This window comes from Gorilla gorilla, chromosome 10 (genome assembly GCF_029281585.2).
Source record: "Gorilla gorilla gorilla isolate KB3781 chromosome 10, NHGRI_mGorGor1-v2.1_pri, whole genome shotgun sequence".
NCBI classification, from domain to species: Eukaryota; Metazoa; Chordata; class Mammalia; order Primates; family Hominidae; genus Gorilla; species Gorilla gorilla.
In genome coordinates, this window is record NC_073234.2 from 36,849,696 (window position 1) to 36,877,219 (window position 27,524).

Sequence of the window (27,524 nt, forward strand, 5' to 3'; positions counted from 1 at the left end):
AAAAAAGGGGAGGCGAGTAGGACATAGACGACACACAGGCCAAGACGAAGAGGAGGCCGTGTGAGGATGCAGCAAGAAGGTGGCCATCTGTAGCCAAGAGGAAAGGTCTCAGAAGACACCAAACCTGCAGACATGTTGATTTTGGATTTCCAGCCTCCAGAACTAGGAGAAGATGATTTTCTGTTGTTTAAACAACCCAGTCTGTGGTAGTTTGTTATGGCAGCCTTAGAAAACAAAGACAGCTAGTATTGTCAGGATTTTGATATGGGAAGAGAGGACTCTAAAATGACTTCCAGGTCACCTTTCTCAAGGTAAAGACACTGATTGAGTTCTGGGTAAAGATTGAGTTCTGGGCAGTTTAAGCTTCAGATGCCAGTGGAACTGAGCAGAGATGTTGAGTAAGAAGTTGAACATGTGAGTCTTCAGGAGGGAGAGCTGAGATGGGGTTGGGAGATTGGGAGTCATTTAGCTTATTAAGTTGTATGAGAAGTCAAGGGTGTGACTGAGAGCAGTCTGAGAGAGGGTGACCTATTTTTGGAAAGAGCACAGTTTGTGTGTCAGACACACTGGCTTTGAATTCTGTCTCTACCTCTTTTTAGCTGTGAGACTTTGCACCCATTACTATCCTACTCAGAACCTCAACTTACTGTTTGTGAGACAGAGGGGATAGCAGGGGCCTCACGGGGTCTTAGGAGCTTTAAATGATGTACCACGTTAAGTTCTAGAATGTTCCAGAGTTGGAGTTTACACAAAGTGGCAGCTATTTCTATTTTAGTAAGAACTAGGGCAAGGAGAGAATACTGCTTCTGAAGAGGTGCTCAGAGCAAGGTGAGCATTGAGGGACACTGAGAAGGAAAAGTCAGAGAGATAGGGGGAGAAATAGGCAAGAGTGTGGGGTAAGGAAGTCAAAATCCAAGAAGGCTTCAAGAAAACAATTGGTCAGCAATGTGATGTGCCGTAGAGAAGTCAAGAAGATGAGCACGGAATCCAGCACAGGAGATCTGGCCGTCAGGAAGTCTAGGGGCAAAGAGACCTCGCCTTGAAGTAAATGAGAGGTAACGGAGTGGGTTTGTAGGCGTAGGCCATTGCTTCAAGAAGTTTAACTCTGTTCTGCCAGGCAGTGGATGGAGTAATAGGACTGGATCTTGCCTGCAAAGAACAGAGATGTGACCACCAGCTATGTATTTTATTATTCAGTAAAACATAGACATGATATTGAAGGGAAAAGGGCACTGAATCCCTCACCTGCCTGCTCATCTTCTGTTTTCTACCCAAAATGGAACTAGAACTGAAATCCTATATAATTCCTTATTTAAATTCAAAATAGAATGGGATATATGATTCATTTCAATTCCTTATTCCATGTTCTTCTCCTTTGAAGACTATGCACTATTTTTTTTAAGTCCCAAGGCTCTCCTTTCTTATTTGAGAAATAGAATAAAGTTATTATGTTATTATTTATGTGTGTCTATGTGGTAATAAAACCAACACAGACAAATTGAATTAGAGAGCTGTGTGCTGGTCAACAGTATTCTAAGAGGGAATTCACTAACAACACAGGAAACATTTATTCCTTTGATGCATTTTTGTTTCTCCATCATAATTATTTTTAACTTTTATCTCTACAATATCAGCCTACAGCAGACCCACTATTTTCTTCCATTAAAAACCTACTTTAAAAAAGTGAAAACAGGCTGGGCACGGTGGTTCATGCCTGTAATCCCAGCACTTTGGGAGGCCGAGGTGGGCAGATCATGAGGTCAGGAGATCGAGACCATCCTGGCTAACAAGTCGCTACTAAGGTGAAACCCCGTCTCTACTAAAAATACAAAAAAATTAGCTGGGCATGGTGGTGGGCGCCTATAGTCCCAGCTACTCGGGTGGCTGAGGCAGGGGAATGGCGTGAACCCAGGAGGCGGAGCTTGCAGTGAGCTGAGATTACGCCACTGCACTCCAGCCTGGGCAACAGAGCGAGACTCCGTCTCAAAAAAAAAAAAAAAAAAGTGAAAACAGGCTGGGTGCGGTGGTTCACGCCTGTAATCCCAGCACTTTAGGAGGCCAGGGTGGGCGGATCACCTGAAGCCGGGAGTTTGAGACCAGCTTGACCAACATGGAGAAACCCTGTCTCTACTAAAAATACAAAATTAGGTGGGTGTGGTGGTGCATGCCTGTAATCCCAGCTACTCGGGAGGCTGGGGCAGGAGAATCACTGGAACCCGGAAGGCAAAGGTTGCAGTGACCCAAGATCACGCCATTGCACTCCAGCCTGGGCAATAAGAGCAAAACTCCGTCTAAAAAAAAAAAAAGTGAAAACAAAACCTATGCATGTCCAGACACAGTGGCTCATGCCTGTAATCCCAGCACTTTGGGAGGTCAAGGTGAGAGGATTGCTTGAGCCCAGGAGTTCGAGACCAGCCTGGGCAACATGGAGGGACCCTGTCTCTACAAAAAAATACAAAAAATTAGCTGATGTGGTGGCGTGTGCCTGTAGTTTCAGCTACTCAGGAGGCTGAGGTGGGAGGATCACTTGAGCCTGGGAAGTTGAGGCTGCAGTGTGCCATGATTGCACAACTGCACTCCAGCCTGGGCAACACAGCAAGACTGTGTCTCCAAAAAAGAAAAAAGGGGAGCTATTTATCCCTTATTGTAAATGTTGTTTATTTTGTTTTTTTTTTTAGAGACAGAGTCTCACTCCATCAACTAAGCTGGAGTGCAGTGGCATGATTGCAGCCCTGAACTCCTGGCATGAGCCACAGTGCTTGGCCATAAATGTAATTTTAATAGAATGGAATGCTCTTATATGGACCACCGATTTACAGGATTAGCACTGACTTATAAGACTCAAAGGAACTTTGGACTGCCATCTATTGAATTTCATCTATATTAAAAGGTACTTTTCTTTTTTTTTTCATGTAAACGTCTCTGAAATGAACATACATTTTATCATCAATGACACGGCATGCTGAAATTGACAGCATTTTCCTTTCTTAGTGGTACATAAAATGATGGTGTACGTCACAATAGACGGTGCCTTAGAGATGAGGAAATATGGTAATGCTGTGCCTTACTACCAGGCAAGCTATTCTAGAAATACAACTACTTACTGGTGTTGTAAGAGCCTCTAGATAATGGTAGTAAGATGGTCACGTGGCAAACACACAGCCTGGCAACATTTTCCATAGCTTAGCATGAAGACAGGCATCTCGCTATCCACAAACAAGCAGGCCATGGCTTAAGATCAGGTAGAATTCCTCTCCAAGTCCATTCCACCCCTTCCCACCCTAAAAATACACATTGTCTCTCTCTGTCTCTCTATTCTCTCTTTCTCTCTCATACACACAGATATACCTGCTCCTTGTGAGCTTCCTCCTTCCTACTACCAGCCTTGCAGAGGTCCTTACTAGCCTTGGGGTTGCTCATTTATCAGCCACTGGTGAGAGTAAAGTGGGAAATCCCCTCTTTTACTTAATATTTGATTTATTTTCTTTTATTATTCTATTTTATTTTTGAGACAGTATCTCACTCTGTTACCCAGGCTAGAGTGCAGTGGCACGATCATAGCTCACTGCAGCCTCAAATTCCTGGGCTCAAGCGATCTTCTCACCTCAGCCTCCCAAGTAGCTGGGAGCTTAAGCACACACCACCATGACTGGCTAGTTTTTTGTTATTGTTGTTAATGTCGTTGTTGTAGAAATGGGGTCTCCCTATGTTGCCCAGGCTGTCTTTTCTTTTATTTTTTTAGAGACAGAGTTTTGCTCTGTTGCCCAGGCTGGTTGTGCAGTGGTGCAATGATAGCTCACCACAGTCTTGAACTCCTGGGCTCAAGCAATCTTCCTGCCTCAGTCTTCCAAGTGGCTGAGACTACAGGTGCCCACCACCACACCCAGCTAATTAAAACAAAATTTTTTTAGAGATGGGGTCTTGCTATGTTCCCCAGGCTGGTCTCAAACTCCTGGGCTCAAGAAATCCTCCTACCTTGGCCTCCCAAAGTGCTAGGATTACAGGCATGAGCCACATTGCCCCGCCTTGATATTTAATTTCTGTTAAAGCTTTATTTAGATTTTGTTAATAATAAAGATCTACCCATTTCCCGAAGCCGCAGGAAGCCCCAGGCTCTACCAAGCATTTTACAGGTGCACTGCTGTTACCTGGGCACCTCCCACAATTCTCCTTCCAGGACTGCAAGCCTGCATGCATTTTCTGTTGCTTCCTGAGAAAGACCTGGGAGCCATGGCTTTAGCCTGAAAGTTCTTGAGTCTTTTTAGGAAGAATCTGAACTGCAAAACACTTGTCCTTTATATTTATAACTGGTCAAAATAACGCTGGAGTTAATGTTACATCTGTTACAGAAAATGAAACCTCCTGAGCTGTCCGGTAATAGAAAGAAGCTGCAGAACCCTGTTGTCTTCATCTTTTGTTTAACTCATGCAACATTTGAAAGCACGTTTGCCTACAAGAAATAAAACTTACTTGTGAAATGGCTTATTAATGAACTCAGATGACAAGTAACCAAAACAGCGGGCCTGGCTGAAGGATTCATCCCTAGCCCTGAAAGCCAGCGGGGTCTTTCTGTAACATCAAAGGCACAAACAATTGAACCGACAAGGGGATTTATTCTGTCCAGCAGCCCTGGTGCCCTCAGACCATCCCAAGCAAGGGTAACCTACCAGGTATGTGAGTTTTCTTCACCTGAAAGTTGATTTTGCCCGAGAGCTTATAAATCGCAGTTCCCATCTTCGAGCCCGGCCCTGCTGTGCAGCAGAGTAGAGAGAGACAGCTGATGGTGACAGGCTGAGCCGGCCAGGCCTGGCTGACCTGCGTGACTCAGAGCCCACCAGGGAGCAGGCCCTCGGCCTCTCTTCACTCCCTGGCTTCATGTATTTTTCCAAGTGGTCACCAGCATGCTCAGCAGCTCTGCTCACAGGGACCGTTAAGTGTTCACACCTGTGTCTCTAAGTCAAATTAGAAGAGGCTGAGGGAGCGTCTCTGAGACGGCAGTGTTGATTGGAGGTGCCCGTGGAGGTGGTTAAGGCCTCTGGACCCAGACACTTTAGGTGAGCTGTGTGACCTTTGGCAATGTATTTAACCTCTCTGTGCTTCCATTTCTTCTCTAAAGTGAGGAAAATAATAGTTCCCATCTCACTGAGTTTGCTGATGCTGTTGTTTTTGAGATAGGGTCTTCCTCTGTTGCCCAGACTGGAGTACAGTGGCATGACTCGGCTCACTGCAATCTTGATCTGCTAGCTGAAGCACTCCTCCTACCTCAGCCTCCCAAGTAGCTGGGAACATAGGCAAGTGTCGCCACGCCTGCCTAATTTAAAAAAAAAATTTTTTTTTTTTGGTAGAAATCGGGTCTCCCTATGTTGCCCAGGCTGGTCTTGAACCCCTGGACTTAAGCAGTCCTCCCACCTCGGCCTCCCATAGTGCTGGAATTACAGACATGAGCCACCACATCTAGCTCTCACTGAGTTGCGATAAGTATGAAAAGTGCTTAGAATGTTACTCAGCACCATAGTAAGTGCTCTGAAAGGGTGAGCCATTGAAAGAATATCTGGATGTTTCTTGTTCAGAAAATTTGCATTTATGAGCAGGACTGCTGATTGATTAGGGTACTGCTTTCTAAATATTTCCAAGAATACTAGGAAACTCCACTTCACATGATAGGTTAGATCACAATTCCCAGTGTTTGGAGGGAAAGGCCCACTATAATAATAGTCAAGAATTAAGAGGAGAGGAGAGGCTGCTCAGCAGCATTCTTCAACCAGGCCTGTAAATAGGGCTGTTTTCTATTTGAACTTGCAGTCGGCAATCCATCCCGAGAGGGGGCAGAGCTGCTCAGTGTTGCCGTTGACTTGTGCTCAAGCTCTTTCGAAGCGTTCTCTCCCAAATGGCTGCCTTTTTAATGGTTAGAAATCTGCGGGTAGCTGTCCTTTTCTCTCCCTGATCTCCCACTTTTGTTGACTATGAGGCATTTTTACCCCTTGATGAAACCCTCTGAGGAAGATTGCATTGCTTTACTTTTCTGGTGTCCTGAGGGAGAGGAGAGTTGATTTCACCAAAGCCAGATCACGTAGAGGGGAGGCCATCAGGATTGGGTGCAAACCCTTCAGCAGCCCAAAAATAGCATTTCTTATTTCTCAGCTGGCTCTGTCACTTACCAGCCCTGTGATCCGGGTTCTCACTTTTCACATCTCTAAAACAAAGGGGCGTTCCTAGAAGACCTCTAAGGTCCCTGTAAATTCTCTGCTTTCTTTTGAGGTTCTGAAATGGGTGTTTACACACCCGAGGGAAGGAGGGAGGCCGTGGAATCACACAAAGCTACAGGCTAAACATAGCTCATCTTTCTAGAAAGGCAACATTATTTTTTATATTAAAACAAAACTGGGAGTTATTATGGAATACAATTCAAAGTTCCCAAGATTTTTAAAGAAAAAAGTGAGGTTAAAAAAATGTTCATTTTGGAAACAATAGTGGTGATGGTTGCACAACACTGTGATTAACATTAATGCCACTGAATTGTAAAATTAAGAGTGGCTAACATGGCAAATTTTATGTTATATATATTTTTTGCCATAATAAAAAAATTAAAAAGCAATGTTCAGGTAGACTAGAGAGTTCAGAAATAAACTCACACATACTTGATCAACTGATTTTCAATAAAGGTAAAAAAGTACTTCAGTGGAAAAAGGACAGTCCCCTGAAAAATGGTGCTGGGACAATTAGATATTCGTATCTTTTTTGCATATTATTTAATCAACTTTGATCCATACCTTGCACCATATATAAGAATTAATTCAAAATAGATCATAAGGCTAAATGTAAAACCTAAAGCTATACAATTTCTAGAAGAAAACATAGGAGGGAATCATTGTGACTTTGGGTTAGGGAAAGATTTTCCAGGTAAGATGACAAAAGCACAATTCATAGAAGAAAAAATTGATAAGCTAGACTTCATCAAAATTAGGAACTACTCGTCGAAAGATACAATTAAGAGAAGGAAAAGACGAGAGACTGAAAGTAAATATTTGCAAATCACATGTCTGATATAGGAATATATAAAGAATCTAAAAACTTAATTAGAAACCAAGTAACCTAGTTAACAAATGGGCAAAATACATAAACAGACTTCACAAAAAAAGACATACAGATGGCAAACAAGTACATGAAAAGATGCTCAATATTATTAGTCACTAGACAAATGCAAATTCAAACCACAGTGAGATGCTACCACACACCTATTGGAATGGCTGAAATGAAGATGTGACAATACCACATTTTGGTGAGGATGTGGAGCAACTGGAACTTTTTCTTACAGGCTGCGGGTGAGAATGTAAAGTGATACAACTACTTTGGAAAAACGGTTTGTTAAAAAGTTAAATATACATCTACCATATGACACAGCCATTCTACTCCTACATATTTAACCAAGAGAATGGAAAGCATATGCCCATACAAAGACTTGTACACAAATATTTATAGTAGCTTTATTTTCAATAACCTAAAAGTGGAAACAACTCAAATGTCCATCAACAGGAAAATAGATAAATTGTTGTGTAATGGGCCAGGCACGGTGGCTCACATATGTAATCCCAGCACTTTGGGAGGCTGAGGCGGGTGGATTGCTTGAGCCCAGGAGTTCAAGACCAGCCTAGGCAGCATGGTGAGACCATGTCTCTATGGAAAAAAAAAAATTGTTGTGCACTGGAATACTATTCAGGAATTAAAAATGAATTATTGATGCACATGCAATATGGATAATTATACTGAGTGAAAGAAGCCAGACAAAAAGAATATATATTGTATCATTCCATTTACATAATGCCCTAAAAGATGCAAACTAATCTATAATGACAGAAAGCAGATCAGAGGTTACTTAGAGGTGAGAGGGATGGAGGAGTGAACAAGAAGGATTACAAAGGGACCTGGGGACACTTTTGGAGTGATGGATTTGTCCATTATCTTCATGTGATGACTTCCAGGGTTACAAAGTCAAGCTCTTCTGAGATGGGAGTAGGTTGGTAGAAAAGTTTGCAGGGTCTCAGTTAGCAGAATAAAAGCATAGTACTAGCAAGAAAATCTCTCACCAAGCTCGATTGTCACAAAATATGATGACTGAGTCCTCTGAAACCTCTCTCTTCTGTTTGTCATAGTAATACTTTGGGTGAACAACATGTTGGTTAAGTTTCTCTGTATTTTTCCAAAAATATTTTCCAAATCATATTGCCTATTTTATTGATGAGAGTATTTTGATTGTAAGTAATAAGGAATCTATCTCAATAGATAAGCCAATAAGGGAATTTATTGGCTCACATACTGATAAGTATAGTGATAGACTACATTCAGCTATGGCTGGGTCCAGGAACTCAAACAAGTTCATCGATTCTTGATCTATTTACATCTTTCTGCTCTCCTTTCCTCTTGACGGCACCATTGCCAGGAAAGTCTTCTCTTATGGTTGCAGGATGGCTCTCAGCAGCTCTAGGCCCACAGCTAGAAGACAGAGTGCTTACTTTCCTAAGAGTCCAGGATTGGCTCTGATTGAATGGACTTACAGCAAATGTCTATGTCTAGGTGTTAGAAAATGCTGATTGGTCAGGCTTGGGTATGTGTCCACTCATGGATCAGCTACAAGTAAGGCATAAATGTCTCTCCAAGGAAAATCAGATATCTACTACATCTTCAATATTAAACCCTTAAAAAACAGTAATAATTAGCTTAATGTGGTGCTCAGTTTTATTTCCTGAAGACTTGACTTTTGGAAAGTAATTGCATTTATATTAAAGATACTTAGAATTGTGGACTCACATGATTAGAAAAGACATTTAAGGTCTAAGTATTCAGTTTAACAAGTTTCCTATCTCCTAATACATTGAAGCTGTGGTTAAAAGCTACTTCCATTTCATGGCATATGATCATTCAATCTAGGGAAATGCACCATGAAGTAAAAATAAAAGCTACCTCTGTTGTATTAAGCATTTTCTCTAGTTAGTACTTAATTTTTTCAGCAACCTGTGAGGATGTTACAGATGAGGGAACTGAGGTTGCGAAAGGCTGAGTAACCTGCCCAAGGTCAAGTTTGCGAGTGGTGAGGAGGGTTAGAACCCAGGCCCATCTGACGCTAAAGCTTGTGCTCCCAGCTGCTGTCATCCTTGGCAGACTCCTGTCTCCAGCATCATCAGTCACTGTGAGTCACAGCTGCGGGGGGCCTGGCACGTGGCACTGCTAGGGCTGGGCCTCTTCAGCGTCACCTGCCCTGTGCACCATTATCCAGCACCCACCCTGGGGCTGGAAGGGGTGAAATGAGGTGAACCTATGCTTTCAACGTCCTCTTCTGCTTAATGCTAAAGGGAGGTTTCCTTTGTAGCCTATTTAATACATAAGGTTTCTTTCAGTTTCCTAATGTCAGGCTAACAAAAGGATGTTCCTTTTTCAGTACTTTCCAATGTGCCTTTGAAGACCGCTGTAAAACCAGCAGGTTGATGTGGAATAAAGAGCCCTGGCCTAGTTAGAAAGAAATCTGAATTCCTGTATTTCTGGCTTTTCCAGCAACTCCCTGCATGACCTTTGAAAATCCACTTAACCACTCTAAGCGTCAGTTGCCGGAACTGAAGTTGGATGAGATCAATGTTTCCTGACAGTGGTTGACATACTCTGGTGGTACCTAAAATCAACATTTTGAAATTTTAGTAGTTATGTATCAATTTCTTTTCTTTCTTTTTTAAAATTCTTTTTTGAGACAGGGTCTTGTGTTCTGTCTCCCAGGCTGGTATGCAGTGGTGGGATCATGGCTCACTGCAGTCTCCACCTCCTGGGCTCAAGTGATCCTCTCACCTCAGCTTCCCAAGTAGCTGGGACTACAGGTGTGCACCACCATGCCCCACTAATTTTTTGAACATTTTGTGTGTGTGTGTGTGTGTGTGTGTGTGTGTGTGTGTGTTTAGAGACAAAATCTCACTATGCTGCCTAGAGTGGTCTAAAACTCCTGGATGCAAGTGGTTCTCCTGCCTTGGCCTCCCAAATTGCTGGGATTACAGGCGTGAGCCACCACACCTGGCCTGTATCAATTTTTTAAAATTTAAATTTATTTATCTATTTTTTGAGACAGAGTGTCGCTTTGTCACCCAGGCTGGAGTGCAGTGGCTTGATCTCAGCTCACTGTAACCTCTGCCTCCCAGGTTCAAGCAATACTTGTGCCTCAGCCTCCCAAGTAGCTGGGATTACAGCCATGTGCCACCATGCTCAGCTAATATTTGTATTTTTAGCATAGATGGGATTTCGCCATGTTGGCCAGGCTGGTCTCAAACTCCTGGCTTCAAGGGATCTGCCCACCTTGGCCTCCCAAAGTGCTGGGATTACAGGCATGAGCCACCACACCCAGTTGCTGGTATCAATTCTAATGTTTTAAAAATGTAATCGTATATCAAATAATTCCCCAGGCATCACTTTTTAGGATGATGCTAAGAAAGGGGGTAAGGTACTTAGTAGAAATACTAGTAGGGAGTTATGCATGTATGGCAAAAATTGTGAAGATAGCCTGTAAATGACATTTGGGAAACACTGGATTGGGCAGGAAATGAGAGCTATCATTTATTGTGCACTTACTGTGTGCCATATTAGTGTACTTTATATGCATTAATTTATTTAATTCTTAAAACATCCCCAAGGAATAGGTACTGTCGTTATCTTCTGTTTTTTATAGAAGAGGACACTGGGGTACTGAAGGGTTAAGCTGCTTTCTTACAGTCATCTGCCAACACATGGCAGGACCAGGTTCTAACCTCAAGCCCTGTTCTTAGTCCGGTTCTCTGCTGGAGACCTTGATTGATTGTGAAGGACTCACTGGGACTCAATGATATGATTCTGCAAGTCAGCAGTTCTCAGAGGAGGACAGCATGAGCTTCAGCTGGGTAACTTGTTAAACTGCAGATTCACTGAATCCCCACATTCATTGCACCGCCATTCACAGTAGCCAAGATAATCAACTTAGCTGTCCACGGACAGATGAATTAATCAAGAACATGTGGTATATGTACATGGTGGAACACTATTCAGCCTTTTAAAAAAAGAAGGATTCTGCCATTTGTGATTGTGTAGATAAATGTGGAGAAGTTCAGTGCAATAAGCCAGGCACAGAAAGACAATTACCACATGTTCTCACTTCTATGTGGAATTTAACAAAGTTGAACTCAGGGCCAGGTGCAGTGGCTCACGCCTGTAATTCTAGCACTTTGGGAGGCTAAGGCAAGAGGATCACTTGAGGCCAGGAGTTCAAGACCAGCCTGTGCAACATAGTGAGACTCTGTCTCTACGAAAAGTTTTAAAAAGTTATCCAAGCAACGTGGCATGTGCCTATAGTCCCAGTTACTCAGTAGGCTGAGGTGGGAGAATTGCTTGAGCCCAGGAGTTTGAGGCTGCAGTGAGCTATGATCACATCACTACACTACAGCTTGAGCGACAAAGCAAGACCCTGTCTTTAAAAAATTAAAAAAAAACACAACTCATTTTTTAAAAAGTTTTTTACTCACAGAGGTAGAAAGTAGAATAGTGGTTACCAAAGGCTGGGGGTTGGGAGGGGTTAGGGGAGATATTGGTCAAAGGACACAAAATTTCACCTAGACAGAAGGAATAAGTTTGAGAGCTCTATTGTACAACATAGTGACTATAGTTAGTAACAATGTATCCTATACTTGAAAATTGCCAAGTAGATTTTAAGTGTTCTCACCACAAAAAAATAAGTATATGAGATAATGCGTATATTAATGAGGTTGATTTAGCCATTCCACAATAAGTACATATTTCAAAACATCATGCTGTATACCATAAATACATATGTATATAATTTTTATCTGTCAATTAAAAATAAGAAGTAAATAAAAATGTAGATACATAGTCCCTTCTCCAGAAATCCTGGCCCTTACATTGTCCGGGTGTGGGAAAGCAGTATGAATAATCACCCCAGATAGTTCTGAGGTGGGTGGACCTGCAGTCTCATAGTGAGAAATGAAGGCAGTTCTAGGAATCGTTAGAATAATGAGTTCTATTTGGGAGATGAGCTCACTACAGACATCTCTCCCTGTTCACCTGGCTTGTCACTCCCACTTGAGACTCTTTGAAGCCTTTGGGACGGAAGTAACGTGCTGATGATGTGCCTCTTTCAATACTGTCTTTCACACGCATCACAGTAGCAGCGAGGAATCAAATGGCCTTTATTCTCGTCTATTCTGACAGTAGATCTATATGCTTCTGATCACACTACAGTAATATAAGAAACTCCAAAGCAGAGAGCAAGAAAAAAAGTAGACTTTGAAAATGAAATGTTGAAGCAAACAAATTCTGGGTCTGCAGGAATTTCGCCCACGCTCACCACTGCCACCTGCCAGCCCATTTTCCCATTCCGCAGCCAAGGCTCATTATGATCTTAAGTAGGCCAATGAGATGGAACTGAAAAAGGCTGAAAATGAAGTGGGAGAATGTGTGTGACTGTTCATATGAGACAATGAGGAGAAGAGCTGCCTGACCCAGGCATGGCTTTGCCAGTCAGGCCTGCTAAAAGGAGATGGGGGGAAAACAAAAGAAAAAATAAGTGAGGATGCTTTCATAGCATCTAAAAAGAAGGAAGCAGTCTTCTAGTTATAGTCCCCCTCAGACCCACAATCTTGAAGCCAGATTTTAAGACATACACAAATATCTGCAATTCAGAGTAGAAAATGGCAATGAGCATCACAAAAGTAGTTCAAATATTTTCTTTTTTATTTTTCTTGACACGGAGTCTCACTCTGTCGCCCAGATGGAGTACAATGGTGCAATCTTGGCTCACTGCAACCGCGGCTTCCCAGGTTCAAGTGATTCTCCTGCCTCAGCCTCCCGAGTAGCTGGGGTGACAGGCACACGCCACCACGCCTGGCTAATTTTTGTATTTGTAGTAGAGATGGGGTTTCACCATGTTGGCTATGCTGGTCTCAAACTCCTGACCTCAGGTGATCCACCTGCCTCGGCCTCCCAAAGTGCTGGGAGTACAGGTGTGAGCCACTGTGTCCGGCCACTACAAATATTTTCAAAGAGGTGTAGAGCAAGTTTGATGAGCAAATGGAAGAAAATATTTTCACAACTCTAAGACCTGATGCCTAACAACTGGATAAAGAGGATGAAGCTGGAACATGAACTCTTCAGCTTGCCATAGTTCTCACCATTTCTGATTTTTCTTTTACTCAACTCCTTTTATTCATAAGGACAAGCATAAGAGTTTGCAGTCCTTGGTTCCAAGCATGATATGGATGCTAATGCAGTTGCTGCAGAGGATGTGATGAGACTGGCCATGTGGGCCAGACTGGCATGGGCCTTGAATCTATGCAAAGGAGTTTGCACATTAAAAGTCAGTGGTTCTCAACTGGAAGGTGGGCCCCTTTTTTTTAGACCTGGGCACCTTGACGTCACTGAGTATAATAAGAGGTCTTCTTCTGGGGGTGTGTTGTACGTGAGAATGTTGTGGAGGTAGAACAACAGCTGAGAATCAAAACTGTAGGCAGTAGGGAGCCACAAAACAGTGTGACTTGGGAATGACGTGAGCACACTTGAACTTTAGAAACACCACTCTGGGGAAGCTTGGAGGACAGAGGGAAGAGGGATGATTAAGAGCAAGTACAGGCTGGGCGTGGTGGCTCATGCCTATAATCCTAGCACTTTGGGAGGCCAAGACGGGTGGATCACTTGAGGTCAGGAGTTCGAGATCAGCCTGGCCAACATGGTGAAATCCTGATTCTACCAAAAAAAATAAAAAAATTGCCGGGCATGGTGGCACACCCCTGTAGTCCCAGCTACTTGGGAGGCTGAGGCAGAAGAATCACTTGAACCCAGGAAGAGGAGGCTGCAGTGAGCCGAGATTGTGCCACTGCACTCCAGCCTGGGCAACAGAGCAAGACTCTCTCAAAAAAAAAAAAAAAAAAAAAGAGCAAGTACAGCTAGCAAGTGGTGATGGCAGTCTGGGTGGGATTTGGGAGCCTTCTCTCTACCACCAGCTTCCCCATTCCTCTCTGAATTAGTCACCCTGATGAGCTCAGGAACTGGGCTGTGGGGCAGGAGATCAAACTGAGGTGATGAAGTCCTCTTTATTGAAAACATTTGTCCCTTGGCGGGTGCAGTGGCATGTTCTTGTAATCCCAGCTACTCGGGAAGCTGAGGTGGGAGGATTGCTTGAGCCCAGAAATGTGAGGCCGCAAGGCACTGTGATCACACCTGTGAATAGCCACTGCACCCCAGCCTGGGCAACATAGCAAGACTCTGTCTCAAAAAAAAAAAATTAAATTGAAAACATTTGTTCCTCTTGCATTTTTTTGCCCTTTTCCTCCAGTTACAGGAGGAGGAAGGGTGGGACAAAGGGTTTAAAGAGTCCTGGTTTCTGGTCTTAGTCTGCAAACGACTCTGGATCATATGCAAATTCGGGAGCTGGTCTTCACAGAGAGCTCCCACTGAAGGCTGCTCGACCTGAGGGGGTCAGGAGGGAGCTTTTTGGAACCTCAGGTGACATCTTTATCCACAAAGCAATGCCTGTACAAAGAAGCTTATTTTTTCTTTTTTCTTTTATTTTATCTTTTTGAGACAGAGTCTTACTCTGTCACCCAGGCTGGAGTGCAGTGGCATGATCTTGGCTCACTGCAACCTCCACCTCCCGGGTTCAAGAGATTCTCCTGTCTCAGCCTCCCAAGTAGGTGGGATTACAGGTGCCCAACACCATGCCCGGCTATTTTTTGTATTTTTCATAGAGATGGGGTTTTGCCATGTTGGCCAGGCTGGCCTTGAACTCCTGACCTCAGGTGATCTGCCTGCCTCAGTCTCCCAAAGTGCTGGGATTACAGGCTTGAGCCACCGTGCCTGGCCAGAAGCTTATTTTTTCGAGCAAATCAACAGAGAAAGCATTCCAGAAAAAGAACAGGGCAGCAGTTTTAAAAAATATGGGCATCTTCTTTTGCGCTGGCATGAGTCAGCACTCTTCCCCACCCCTCCGGCCCTGTGCCTGATGACTTGGGCTTGGGGGATGTAGTTGGTGGAGAAGCAACACTCTTTTTCTGGATTTCCAAACGGTCCCAGCAGCCCAGAGGAGTGGGAGAGGAATGGAAATGAAGATACACTTTTCCCCACCTTTCCCCCAGGAGCCTATTAGTTCCATATATGTTTTGTTGCATCTTAACCTCCTACTGGGACAGAGAAGTTTCTGTCCTCCCAGCCTCTTTAGCTGAAACCAAGTAGCTGAATGGCTATGACAATAGCCAAAAGGATAATTTAGGTGGGTGAGACTTCCAGTTTTTTTAATTTCTTGCGTTGAGACTCCTGGCACACAAGTTTCATAGTCCTTATATGAATCAACTCTCAATCCTCTTAGTAAAAAAATCTAAGGCGGCAGATCATTCAGACAATCTGGTAGCTGCAATCCTAAAATGGCTTTTGACAAGAGACTTGGTAGGTGCTTGTGTTTATGTGTGGGTAACATTTGTGGTCTTTTGTGCACGTGCTGGGCTGAGTGGGAGGAGGAGGGAGGATAGGACAAAGGGTTAAACGTTTTTAACCACATATTTCATCATCAGCATTGGGCATGCCCTAGCATGCTAAAGGACAGTGAAAAGGGGTCCCTGCTGATTTCTCCCCACATCCCCCCAGCAGGAGCTGGGAGGAAAATAATAGATTTGACATCTGGAGAACAGAAGTTCTGTTGCAATTTCTGTTTTTTATTTTATATGCCCTCAAAGAGAAGAAAGAAATGAATAGTTTTGAGCCCGGAGAAGATCCACCGTGTAACATAGACTTTTTGATATTTTCAAAGATGTTCATTCTTCTTTGACTGAGCTTCCCAGATCTGTCTGGAAAACCATGTCATAGGAAACAGTTCATTTCCAAAAGCATCTGCTTTCATGCTTCATGGTGTTCCAAAAAAGTTTACCGTGCCTAAAGAACTTCAAGTGTGAAACTCAAAATTTGAAGCTTCACAAGTTGAGCGTTGTATAATTTCACAGACTCCCTTCTCCAATTGAGATGAATCAACCAAGCCAGCAGAAGGGCTGTGTTCCCAGCATTTGGGAGAAGGGACCCCAGAGGGTTCTGAAGGTGGGAGGAGAGCTCAGACTCAGGCATTGCTGAAACTAAAATTTACTTCTTCTGCCTATGCCTCTTTAAAGCTGTGTGACCTGGGCAAATTATTTACCCTCTTTGAGCTCCTGAAACCTCTCCTTTGGTCAAAATAAAGAGGGGTGGGGAGTAATAATACAATGTTTCAGTGTAGAATACAGACATAGAGCAGCCATCCAATAAATGGCACTGACGAGCACGATGGAGCTTTGGAAAACAGTGACATAGACGCATGGAAGAAGGGCAACATTACCAATAATCCTGATACCTGTGGAAATGATTCTTTCTTCCTTGTGCATAGGTGATACAATCCACGTGTCATTTTCAGCGTCAGATTATCCAGTGAGGACTTTCGAAATTAAAAGACAGACTTCTCTGACTTTAGTTTTGGCCCAGGGAGATTTACCTACTTTTAGAGTTGATGTCTTCTTGGTGTCTTTGACACCAAGGACATACTCATGAAGGGATGTGGTCCAGAGCAGGAGGGGATGAAAGAACAGAAACTCTGACATTGGGATCTTAATCTCAGCCTCACAAGAGGAACTTTGGGCGTCTTTCTCCTGCCACTGCCCAAGGAGTGGGGATGGATTTCTCCATCAAAGGATATCACCTACCTGTCCACTTTAGGAGCACACCTGCTACAGGGGCACAACTGGACATCACTACAGGGAAGGGCTGAGGAGGGTAGTCCCAAACATCAGAGGCATTGCTTGGGTGGGTCAGCTGGGGGAGCGGCACTGGGCCCAGGTCTGGGTGAGGTGGGGTCACAAGTCTCTGCACCCTTTCAGACCACAACAGGGAGCTTGTGCACTAGTTGAGGTACCCCAGTCTCCACATCCTTCTACAGATGACCCGACAACCATTTCCAGCTCAGTGCCGTAAATGTGGCTTAGTCCATTCACCTTCTCTCTCTGTAGATCTCTTTCATCAGAAGGCTACATCTGGAACCCTTCGGGATGCTGTTTAGCCACTTGACATCACTTTCAGTTACTCTAAAGAAAGGTCAACGCTAGCTCCTTTGGGGTCCTAGATGTTTAAAGTCCATCTATTTTAAGACTTTAATGTAGACTCCCCAGGGGCTGTACCAACACCTCTAATTTCAATCGGTCATCTTGGTTTTTTGGTCCTTCTCTTTTTTTTCCAATGTCCTTCTTTCCATTATGACCGCAATACTTTTTTTTAGCTAGCAAGAATAGTAACAGAAATCCAAAGAACTGAAACACTAAATTCATATTTAATACATATTTCTAGGTTTCCAGTCTGGGAACCTACAACATATCTGTGTGTGTATACACACACATATGCACGCACAGTCACACACACAAATATATATATATTTGCTTTAAAGAATCAGAAATTAGCTGGCGCGGTGGCTCACACCTGTAATCCCAGCACTTTGGGAGGCCGAGGCGGGCGGATCATGAGGTCAGGAGCTTGAGACCAGCCTGGCCAACATAATAAAACCCATCTCTACTAAAAATACAAAAATTAGCCGGGCATGGCGGCGTGTGCCTGTAGTCCCAGCTACTTGGGAGGCAGAAGAATCGCTTGAACCCAAGAGGCGAAAGTTGGGGTGAGCTGAGATCGCACCATTGCACTCCAGCCTGGGCAACAGAGCGAGACTCCATCTCAAAAAAAAAAAATAAAGTCAGAAATGAGCAGATGTCTTGAATGCACCATTATGGCTAGATTTAGAGGCTACCATCTATTGAGTACTTATTGTGTGCCAGGTTTCAATCTAAATGCATGATCTCTATCAATCCACTTAATCTTCATGGAGGAAGCCTACAACAGTAGTACTATTATTATCCCCATTTGACAGACAGGGTGAGGAACTTGATCAAAGTCACGTACACAGAAGGCAGGGGGAGGGACTGGGATTATGGACACATATATGTGTATGTATTTATATATATAAGCTCTGAAGAGATTTAAGAGGCAGAGTAGCATTGTGGCTAAAAGTATAGGCTCTAGAACAAAACTCCCTAGGTCCATAATCCCCCTCTGCAGTCCAGATCTGATGTTAATCTCTTCCCACACAGCCCTGCTTTGCACCTATCGAAACACTACTTCATTTAAATTTAACCTAAATTCTGGCCAGGCCCGGTGGCTAACGCCTGTAATCTCAGCACTTTGGGAAGCCGAGGCGGACAGATCATGAGGTCAAGAGATCGGGACCATCCTGGCCAACATGGTGAAACCCTGCCTCTACTAAAAATACATAAATTAGCTCGGCGTAGTGGCACGTGCCTGTAGTCCCAGCTACTCGGGAGGCTAAGGCAGGAGAATCGCTTGAACCTGGGAGGTGGAGTGAGCCGAGATCATGCCACTGCACTCCAGCCTGGGCTACAGAGCGAGACTCCATCTCAAAAAAAAAAAAAAAAAAAAAAAGAGGCTGAGCGCTGTGGCTCATGCCTGTAATCCCAGCACTTTGGGAGGCTGAGACAGGTGGATCACGAGGTCAGGAGTTCGAGATCAGCCTGACCAACATGGTGAAACCCCGTCTCTACTAAAAAAAAAAAAAAAAAAAAAGCAAAAATTAGCTGGGTGTGGTGGTGTGCTCCTGAAATCCCAGCTACTCAGGAGGATGAGGCAGGAGAATTGCTTGAACCCGGGAGGCAGAGGTTGCAGCGAGCTGAGATCCTGCCATTGCACTCCAGCCTGGGTGACAGAGCGAGACTCTGTCTCAAAAAACAAACAAACAAACAAAACCTTAAATTCCACCCTTCTTCCAAATCCTAGAATAGCTCTGTAATTTCCTTTGATGAGATACTGCACGGTTCCTCTGATGTGAGGTCTCTCCATGGTTGCATGGTCTACAGGTTTGTCTCCAGGGGGCTTAGGCTGACTGGACTAGAATACAGTTTGGAGGTTCTTGAGATTTGAGCCTTGCTGCTGCAACTGGGAGGGGAACCTTGTCTCAGTAATAATGTGCATATCTGAGACCCCCTTATGTCTCACCTGCCCAAGGCCTCTCTGTCTCCAGCTGCATAGGATTTGCATTGAATCTGGATGCTGATCACAATCTCCTTTGGCCCTTTGGTGTTAGGTTATTATATATCTCCTGAGATTTGGGAGTTCTAATCGGACTTTGGTATCTTCTGGTGAAATCTGGCTTTTTTTTTTTTTTTTTCTGAGATGGAGTTCTGCTCTTGTCGCCCAGGCTGGAGTGCAGTGGCATGATCTCAGCTCACTGCAACTTTCGCCTCCTGGGTTCAAGCAATTCTTCTGCGTCAGCCTCCCGAGTAGCTGGGATTACAGGTGCCCACCACCATGACTGGTTACTTTTTGTGTTTGTATTTTTAGTAGAGACGGGTTTTGCCATGTTAGCCAGGCTGGTCTCGAACTTCTGACCTCAGGTGATCCACCTGCCTCGGTCTCCCAAAGTGCTGAGATTACAGATGTGAGCCACTGCACCCAGCCTGAAATCTGGCTTTTAACATCTCTCCTGTCTTTTAGCTGCTTGTCCAATGTGTTATATGTTGTTAGTCTCTGAGAACATTTCTCAGCCCTGTCTATGCTTGAATAATTTGCTTTGGGAGAGCTTCTGTTTATACATTTCACCTTCTGGGAGACTGCTGATTCTTGGGTCAGCAGTTGGGACAGCTTCACTTTATGGATGAGGGCAGGAACCCTTAGAAGCAATGTCTTTATTTTTGACTAACCATCAGCCAGTTTCTCATGGGATTGTCATTGTCTTCTAATAAACTTATGCTACTTTCTGATATAACTTTATTGAGGATGATTTAAAGTTGTAGTGACCACTTTGAGGAACATTGATATGAGTAAGATTGCTCATTAGAGCAGTGCCTCAGAATAAAAGGGGCTAGATTGTCTGCCTTAAGCAGAGAGAATGTTATTTAATGTAGGAGACCCCTCTCCATCCTTTGCTTTTGTATTTCAGGGACTAATAACTGAAGATTTTTTTTTGTATACAATGGCTTGATAATATTGTCAAGGATCTGAGTTATCGTTAAACCATTAGTAAGAACTCTGTGCATGAAAATATTTTTTCTGCATCTAAACTTTCTCCTCTCTTCTTGCAGAGGAAAAATAAGTAGCCTTTTACAGTGATCGTTTCTTATTTGTTTCAAGCTGTCTCCCTCTCAGAGACAGAGAAAATCTGCCTTTTTTTTTTCAGAGATGGGGCCCTCACCATGTTGCTCAGGCTGGACTTGAACTTCTGGCCTCAAGTGACCCTTCTGCCTCCTGGGTAGTTAGGACTAAAGGCATGCGCCACTGTGCCCGGCTGATCATTTGCTTTTATAGGTCACTAAATATAGAACAGATTTTGTGATGTCATCTTGTCCATCAGCCTATTGATGCACAGAGAGTACATTCTACTAGGAGGTTACACCCTACCCTCCAACAGACAAGACACCAGAGCATCCATGCTAGAGTGTTCCTCTGCCAGTTCTTCCATGGCGGTTCTCTCTCTCAGGGCTTCTGATCTACATAGGTGTCCTTGAGAAAGCCATACAATGCTGGAGACAAGTGGGGTGCTGTCTAATAAGCAGCCCCCCTCCTTTCTCTTCTTCCCTGTGGTGAAAGGTGGGTTTCTGTGTTGCCCAGATGTGCTTACATCTGCCTCCTTACAAGAAGCAATAGACTTTCATTCAGTCATCAGATCTCATTAACTGATAAAACATGGGGCAGGAAGGGGTGAAAGGGAGAACCAGAGAAGATTGTTAGTGTAAAGAGACTGTCTGAAAACAGCTAGGTCTTCTAGCTCTGATTTTTTGACCATCCTGAGAGTTTGGTTATCTTATAAGTCATGATGAAAAGGAGCTGAAAAAATATTTTTAAAAATAAATTAATAGGACAGGCTTTTGTCTTCAAGGGGGTGTCCTGGAAACAATGTTTGATTGGGCATTAGTAATGATTTGGAAAAGAAATGAAGAGGTAGGCTGTGAAAGTGATGTCCTTACCACAGAAATTAAATGACCAGGATGACTGCTGGGAACCCCAAAGTGCCCTGGAGCAGGTTACACAGAAAAGGAGGCCAGTTTCCATAAGCAGGAGCCTAAAACTTAGGGCTCATCCTATATATGGAGAGTCTAGATCTCAAATTTGCTTTGTTTTGTTTTGTTTTTGAGACAGAGTCTTGCTCTATTGCCCAGGCTGGAGTGCAGTGGCGTGGTCTCGGCTCACTGCAGCCTCCACCTCCCGGGTTCCAGCAATTCTCCTGCCTCAGCCTCCAGGGTAGCTGGGATTACAGGTGCACGCCACCACGTCCAGTTAATTTTTATATTTTTAGTAGAGACGGGGTTTCACCAGATCTCATATTTGTTTCTAAAAAAGAGCATGTATGCATTTGGTATGTAAACTCCTTAAACAGCGTTTTACATAAGGTCTCAGATATTATGAGAATTAACAATGCCAGTCCTGTTTCTGCAGATGAAGGACATGGTGACATACTATCTGACATCAAGAAACTTTCCTCCATGCTGCTCTTCAGCAACTCTGCTGCCACTTTTATTATTGTATCTTAGTTTCACAGCATTTATGAAACTGGAAGGAACCTTTAAGATCAAGTTCAATCTCCACATTTTACAGACAAGAAAGCTCACATCAGAGAGATCTAAGTGACTTGCTCAAAGTCACACAGCTCTCAGTAGCACAAGCCAGGTCTGACTCTGAAGTCCCACAAGCTCTCAAAGTAGCACAGCTCTCAGTAGCCAGGTCTGACTCTGAAGTCCCTTGATCTTCCCAGCAGCCTACAATGCTCTTGAGCTCTGTTTTTTATATATAGCTTGGGTTCCTCAACTAGATTAGAAATGGCTCCAGGCCATGGAATGTGGGCTTTTCTCATACACCCCTCCCCATTCTCCTCCTTCAAGACCATAGTGTAAAATATGTACTGAATTCAGATTTATGACTTTCCTTCTATATTTCTTCCTAAATCATGCCTTGATGTAACTTATTGTCTTCTAGGGGGAGATAGAGGAGAGCTGCAGGAGAGTCAGCTAAATTGTGCTGTTACAGGGAGTAAAGCCATTTGGGAGCCTTAATTAATATTAAAATATCATGCACTGGTTTTGCCCTGAGGCCATTTATGTTTTCAAGTGGGTTGATCGGGATGAAGGTACTTAGGGAAACTTTGACATATTTCTGCCAACCTTTAGATGACTCTAGGATATTGATGAGTGACAGAGAGTTTAATCCTAAAGTGACAATCTGATGTTGATGGTTGCCACAATCCATTAATCTACACAGAAGAGTGGAGCAAGGATCCCCAGGCATTAGCAGATTTCTAAGAATACATTCATTCTTTTTTAACTCAAAATTCCATAGGGCTGTCTTCATAAGTCAATTCAGTAAAGCAAATAGTTATTGACTGCCCACATACAAAACACTGTGTTAAACACTGGAGATAGAAGAAAAGATAGTTCTTGCTCTGGAGGGGATATAATCCTATAAAGCATATATTTAAATAATCCCATTATGATAGAGTAATATTTCAACAGAAATTTTTTTTTATTTTTTTGAGATGGAGTTTCACTCTGTCGCCCAGGCTGCATGCAGTGTAGTGGTGCGATCTCAGCTCACTGCAACCTCTGCCTCCCAGTTTCAAGCAATTCTCCTGCCTCAGTCTCCTGAGTAGCTGGGATTACAGGTGGTTGCCACCATGCCTGGCTAATTTTTGCATTTTTAGTAGAGACGGGGTTTCACCATGGTGGCCAGGCTGGTCTTGAACTTCTGACCTCAAGCGATCCGCCCGCCTTGGCCTCGCAAAGTTCTGAGATCACAGGCATGAGCCACTGCGCTTGGCCTCAACAAAAATCTTTCTTTCATAATATTGTGTATAAGTAAAAAGATTGTTGGAATCAGGCTATCAATCTCCAAACTAATGAGAAAACTAATAAGCTTTACTTTGGAAAAACAGATAATCAAACTTTCTAGGTATAGATTATCTACTGATGAAGGCTATAAGTAAAATATTCAGTGAGGGCTCATATGTTCACATTCTGTTACTTACTCACCATTGCTCTGTGGTGTGATAAAAAGAGCAGCAGACCAAGAATTAGATAATCTGGGATAAAGCTCTGGTTCTGCCTATGTAATAGTTTTGGGAGGTTAAGGTATCTAACCTTCTGGAGGCAGTTTGCTCATCTTATTTTTATTTTTTGAGACTGAGTCTTGCTCTGTTGCTCAGGCTGGGGTGCAGTGGTTCCATCTTAGCTCGCTGCAACCTCCACCTCCTGGGCTCAAGCGATTCTTCTGGCTCAGCCTCCCAAGTAGCTGGGATTATAGGCACCCACCACCACACCCGGCTCATTTTTGTATTTTTAGTAGAGACAGGGATTCGCCATGTTGGCCAGGCTGGTCTCAAACTCCTGACCTCAAGTGATCCACCCACCTTGGCCTCCCAAAGTGCTGGGATTACAAGCATGAGCCACCGCCCCCGGCCTTTTTGCTTATCTTTAAAGTGAAGCAATTGGTGAAGATGATTTTTCTTAAGTTCTTTCGGAGCTCTAACATCCCAAATTATGCTAATCCATATCTGAAGAATGGTACATATAAACAGAGACTTAAACGATTAAGTTAAATTCTCCCTATTTTGACAGTGAGAAAGAATGAAAAAAAATTAAAGAAAAAATGGAAGATTGAAATGTCCTAGGCCTTATATTTTATAAATTTCTTTTTTTTTAAATGAATTGCATGGTTTTGTTTTTGTTTTTGTTTTTGTTTTTTGAGACGGAGTTTCACTCTTGTTGCCTAGGCTGGAGTGCAATGGCGCAATCTCGGCTCACCGCAACCTCTACCTCCTGGGTTTTCAAGCAATTCTCCTGCTTCCGCCTCCCGAGTAGCTGGGATTACAGGCATGTGCTACCACACCCAGCTAATTTTGTATTTTTAGTAGAGACGGGGTTTCTCCATGTTGGTCAGGCTGGTCTTGAACTTCCGACCTCAGGTGATCTGCCCGCCTCGGCCTCCCAAAGTGCTGGGATTACAGGCATGAGCCGCCACGCCTGGCCTGCATGCTTTTAAATAAATGTCTTAATCACATAGCTGCCTTGGTGATTATAGATCATAGTCACTTCTGTTTTTTTTTTTTTTTTGAGACGAAGTTTAGCTCTTGTTGCCCAGGCTGGAGTATGATGGCATGATCTTGGCTCATTGCAACCTTCGCCTCCCAGGTTCAAGTGATTCTCCTGCCTCAGTCTCCTGAGTAGCTGGGATTACAGGCACCGGCCACCATGCCTGGCTAATTTTTTTGTATTTTTAGTACAGACGGGTTTTCACCATGTTGGCCAGGCTGGTCTCAAACTCCTCACCTCAGGTAATGCATCTGCCTCGGCCTCCCAAAGTGCTGAGATTACAGGTGTGAGCCACGGTGCCCAGTCGTCACTTGTTTTTAAAGGAGGATCTGGCACTGGATAATCTAGCACATCATCAGATTATGTTTGATAATGTATCAAACACAGAATACATCTTAAGTAATTGTTAAGCACTTACATAAAATTCTGAGCTACATGGGTGTGAAAGAAACATAATGAGAATTTTGATTCAGTTGCAAGATGAAACATTATGAAGTGAGAGAATTGGCTTACAGTAGTGTGAGTAGTACAACCAGTGCTGCAGAGTATGAAGGTGAAAGCTGGGCTCCTGCAGGAACTTCAGCTACCAGACTTGGAGGGGTCATCTACTCCCTTTAACCCCCTCTCCTCTGACCCTTGCATATTCCAGTCAGGCAGGACTAGACAGAAAAGGCAGGGCTTTATATGGTAGCAAATATAAGGTGCTTTAAATTCTCACATCAATAAATACCTGACTAAAATATGATGCATAAACTGACCCAAATAAAAGAGATTTAAGGCCCACTGAACTTTTTAGTTTTCTATGGAAAGGAGGGGAACTCACTGTGACTTATTTTTTGTGTTCTGTTTATTCTAAGATGTTTTAGTACTAGGACAAGTTAAGAGTCCCTGAGAATAAGAGCTGTTTTTGTTGTTTTTAAATACTAAACATTCTCCATCTCTCTTTAGTCAACTTTTCGGAATCGAAATGCCTAAAAAGCATACAATTGGATTGTAACAATGTTCATGGCTTCTAATACTTCAGCCTCAAAATGCTTAATTTTATTTTCTCTCAATTTTCCCTCCAGATGACCAAGTGGAATACCTTTTAAAGACTTCAAGACTTTTCTTTCCCACTCCTCCCTGCCCACTCAAGGGAGGCTCCATTTTAAAATGTAACAGAAAAAAAAAAAAACGGATTTGAAATAAGGCATTAGCCTGAGGTAACTTACCCCCACCTTGGCTCCAGAGCAGCTTGGATTTCCGATTCTTTGAGCAGGTCAGTGATTTGGGGAACCAATAAAAGAGCCGGGCTATTCTTCTGAAGGTCTCATGAACGTCACTTCTTATGGCCATAGTGAGAACCAGGAGTGTTCCAGAATGACTCGCTACAGAGAGCATGGATGAGGAGCACAGTAACACCCAAATATGACACTTTAGCTGTGAACTGCCTTTCAGCCAATATGTCTGGGGACCACCTGTTAGCCCTAAATCCCTTTCCTCTGTCATTCTTTTGGCTTGTCCTTTAGACCTTGGCCCTCATAACTAGAAACTGTATTAATAGATGTTCTTTCTAAAGAAAGAGTTTTAAGCTTTCTTAAGAGAAGCTCTAACCTAATGCAACACTTGGTAATTTTCAAGCATGGACCTCCAGACCTCGTTCATAAAAACACAATTTTTTCATAGAGGAGTGAAAAAAAACAGAATCCACTAATTCCAACAGAATTGTCAGTGGTAATTTGCAGGACTTAGTGGTGATGGACAAGCAATCTCCTAAAGCCATAGCCTTGATCCCATTTGTTATGTGCATTTTTACTGGAAAAATGAAACCTATTTGAAACTTTAGCAGGAATTTATCCCAGAAAAAAAAAATTAGTTCTTATGAGTCAAAAAAATGTGTAAAAGGGCCAGGCACAGGGGCTCACACCTGTAATCCCAGCACTTTGGGAGGCTGAGGTGGGAGGATTGCTTGAGCCCAGGAGTTCAAGACCAGCCTAGGCAACAAAGCGAGATGCTGTCTCTCGAAAAAGGAAAAAAAAAGCTGGGCATGGTGGCATGTACCTATAGTCCCAGCTACTCAGGAGGCTGAGGTGGGAGGACTGCTAGAATCCAGACGATGGAAGCTGCAGTGAGCTATGATAGCACAGCCTGGGTGACAGAGCAAGACTCTTCAAAAAAAAAAAAAAAAAAAAAAGATGCAAAAGACCATTTTCCCCCAGGGTCCTATTTTGATCTTTAACCATTTATTGAACAATTCTCTAGAACTTCTAACATTCTAACATTACTGAATCCATTTCAGCATTTCAGCAGACATCAATGCCTAGTTGTCTACCACGCAGCTTGTACTGAGGTTCCCATCATCACTCCTAAGACTATGTCTAACAGTTGGTCCTTGTGCATTCTGTTTATGTCAAAAGAAATAAACTTATTCAGATATTCATTTAGGAGCTAAGTCGATTAAACAGCCTGATGTAATATTTGGGCTTGCTTTTTATATGCCACAGCAAATTTTTGGAGCTGATTTACTCTCTAAAGAGAAACAACGGATATTATTATATTGCCAGTTTTTATTTCCAGATCAGATGTTTTTGTTTCCTATTCCATTTTCAGTATTTCTTAGGAATTTGGACTTTGATTCTTCTTACAAGTGACAAGTGGGGAGCAAGTCTAACTAAAACAACAGTGTAAGAGTTTTTCAGGTCTTCTTAAAAGTGGGATGTGGGGTGGAGAATCCAGCTAAAACAGTAAAGATTTCTTTCAATGTTTTTCCCTTCAACTATGTGTGTCTGCCCCAGCACTTCTCAGTTTCAAAAATTTGTTTGAATAATTATAAATTTTCTGCAGCACTTTCTTAAAGACAAAGCACAACATATAAAACACATCTGAGTGAGGTGAAATTAGAAACAAAAGACTAGCTCTTGGCCGGGTGCGGTGGCTCATGCCTGTAATCCCAGCACTTTGGGAGGCTGAGGCAGGCGGATAACCTGAGGTCAGGAGTTTGAGACCAGCCTGACCAACATGGTGAAACCCCGTCTCTAACAAAAATACAAAAATTAGCCGGGCATGCTGGTGGACATCTGTAATTTCAGTTACTTGGGAGGCTGAGGCAGGAGAATCACTTGAACCTGGGAGGTGGAGGTTGCAGTGAGCTGAGACTGCACCATTGCACTCCAGCCTGGGCAGCAAGAGTGAAACTCCATCTCAAAAAAAAAAAAAGACTAGCCCTGGTGGTGGCTGTTCTGAAAGGGGAATAAATTGTTGACATTTCAGTTGAGAGTCCTTATTCCTACTGATAGTCCCTTTCTTAATTCTAAACAATGCATCTCTTACTTTTAACACAGATCACCACAAAAGGTAAACACTATTGCAAAAAACAAAAACCAAAGA

General features: G+C 43.2%; 1 long non-coding RNA gene across 1 annotated transcript; it reads left to right on the forward strand.

Moving 5' to 3' along the window:
• Nucleotides 1-765: 765 nt before the first annotated feature.
• On the forward strand, nucleotides 766-26,573 carry LOC134756556 (uncharacterized). The gene is made up of 4 exons (XR_010129309.1): nucleotides 766-1,055; nucleotides 2,679-2,890; nucleotides 4,350-5,054; nucleotides 25,226-26,573. It is a non-coding gene; the product is annotated as an uncharacterized lncRNA (long non-coding RNA).
• Nucleotides 26,574-27,524: the final 951 nt, after the last annotated feature.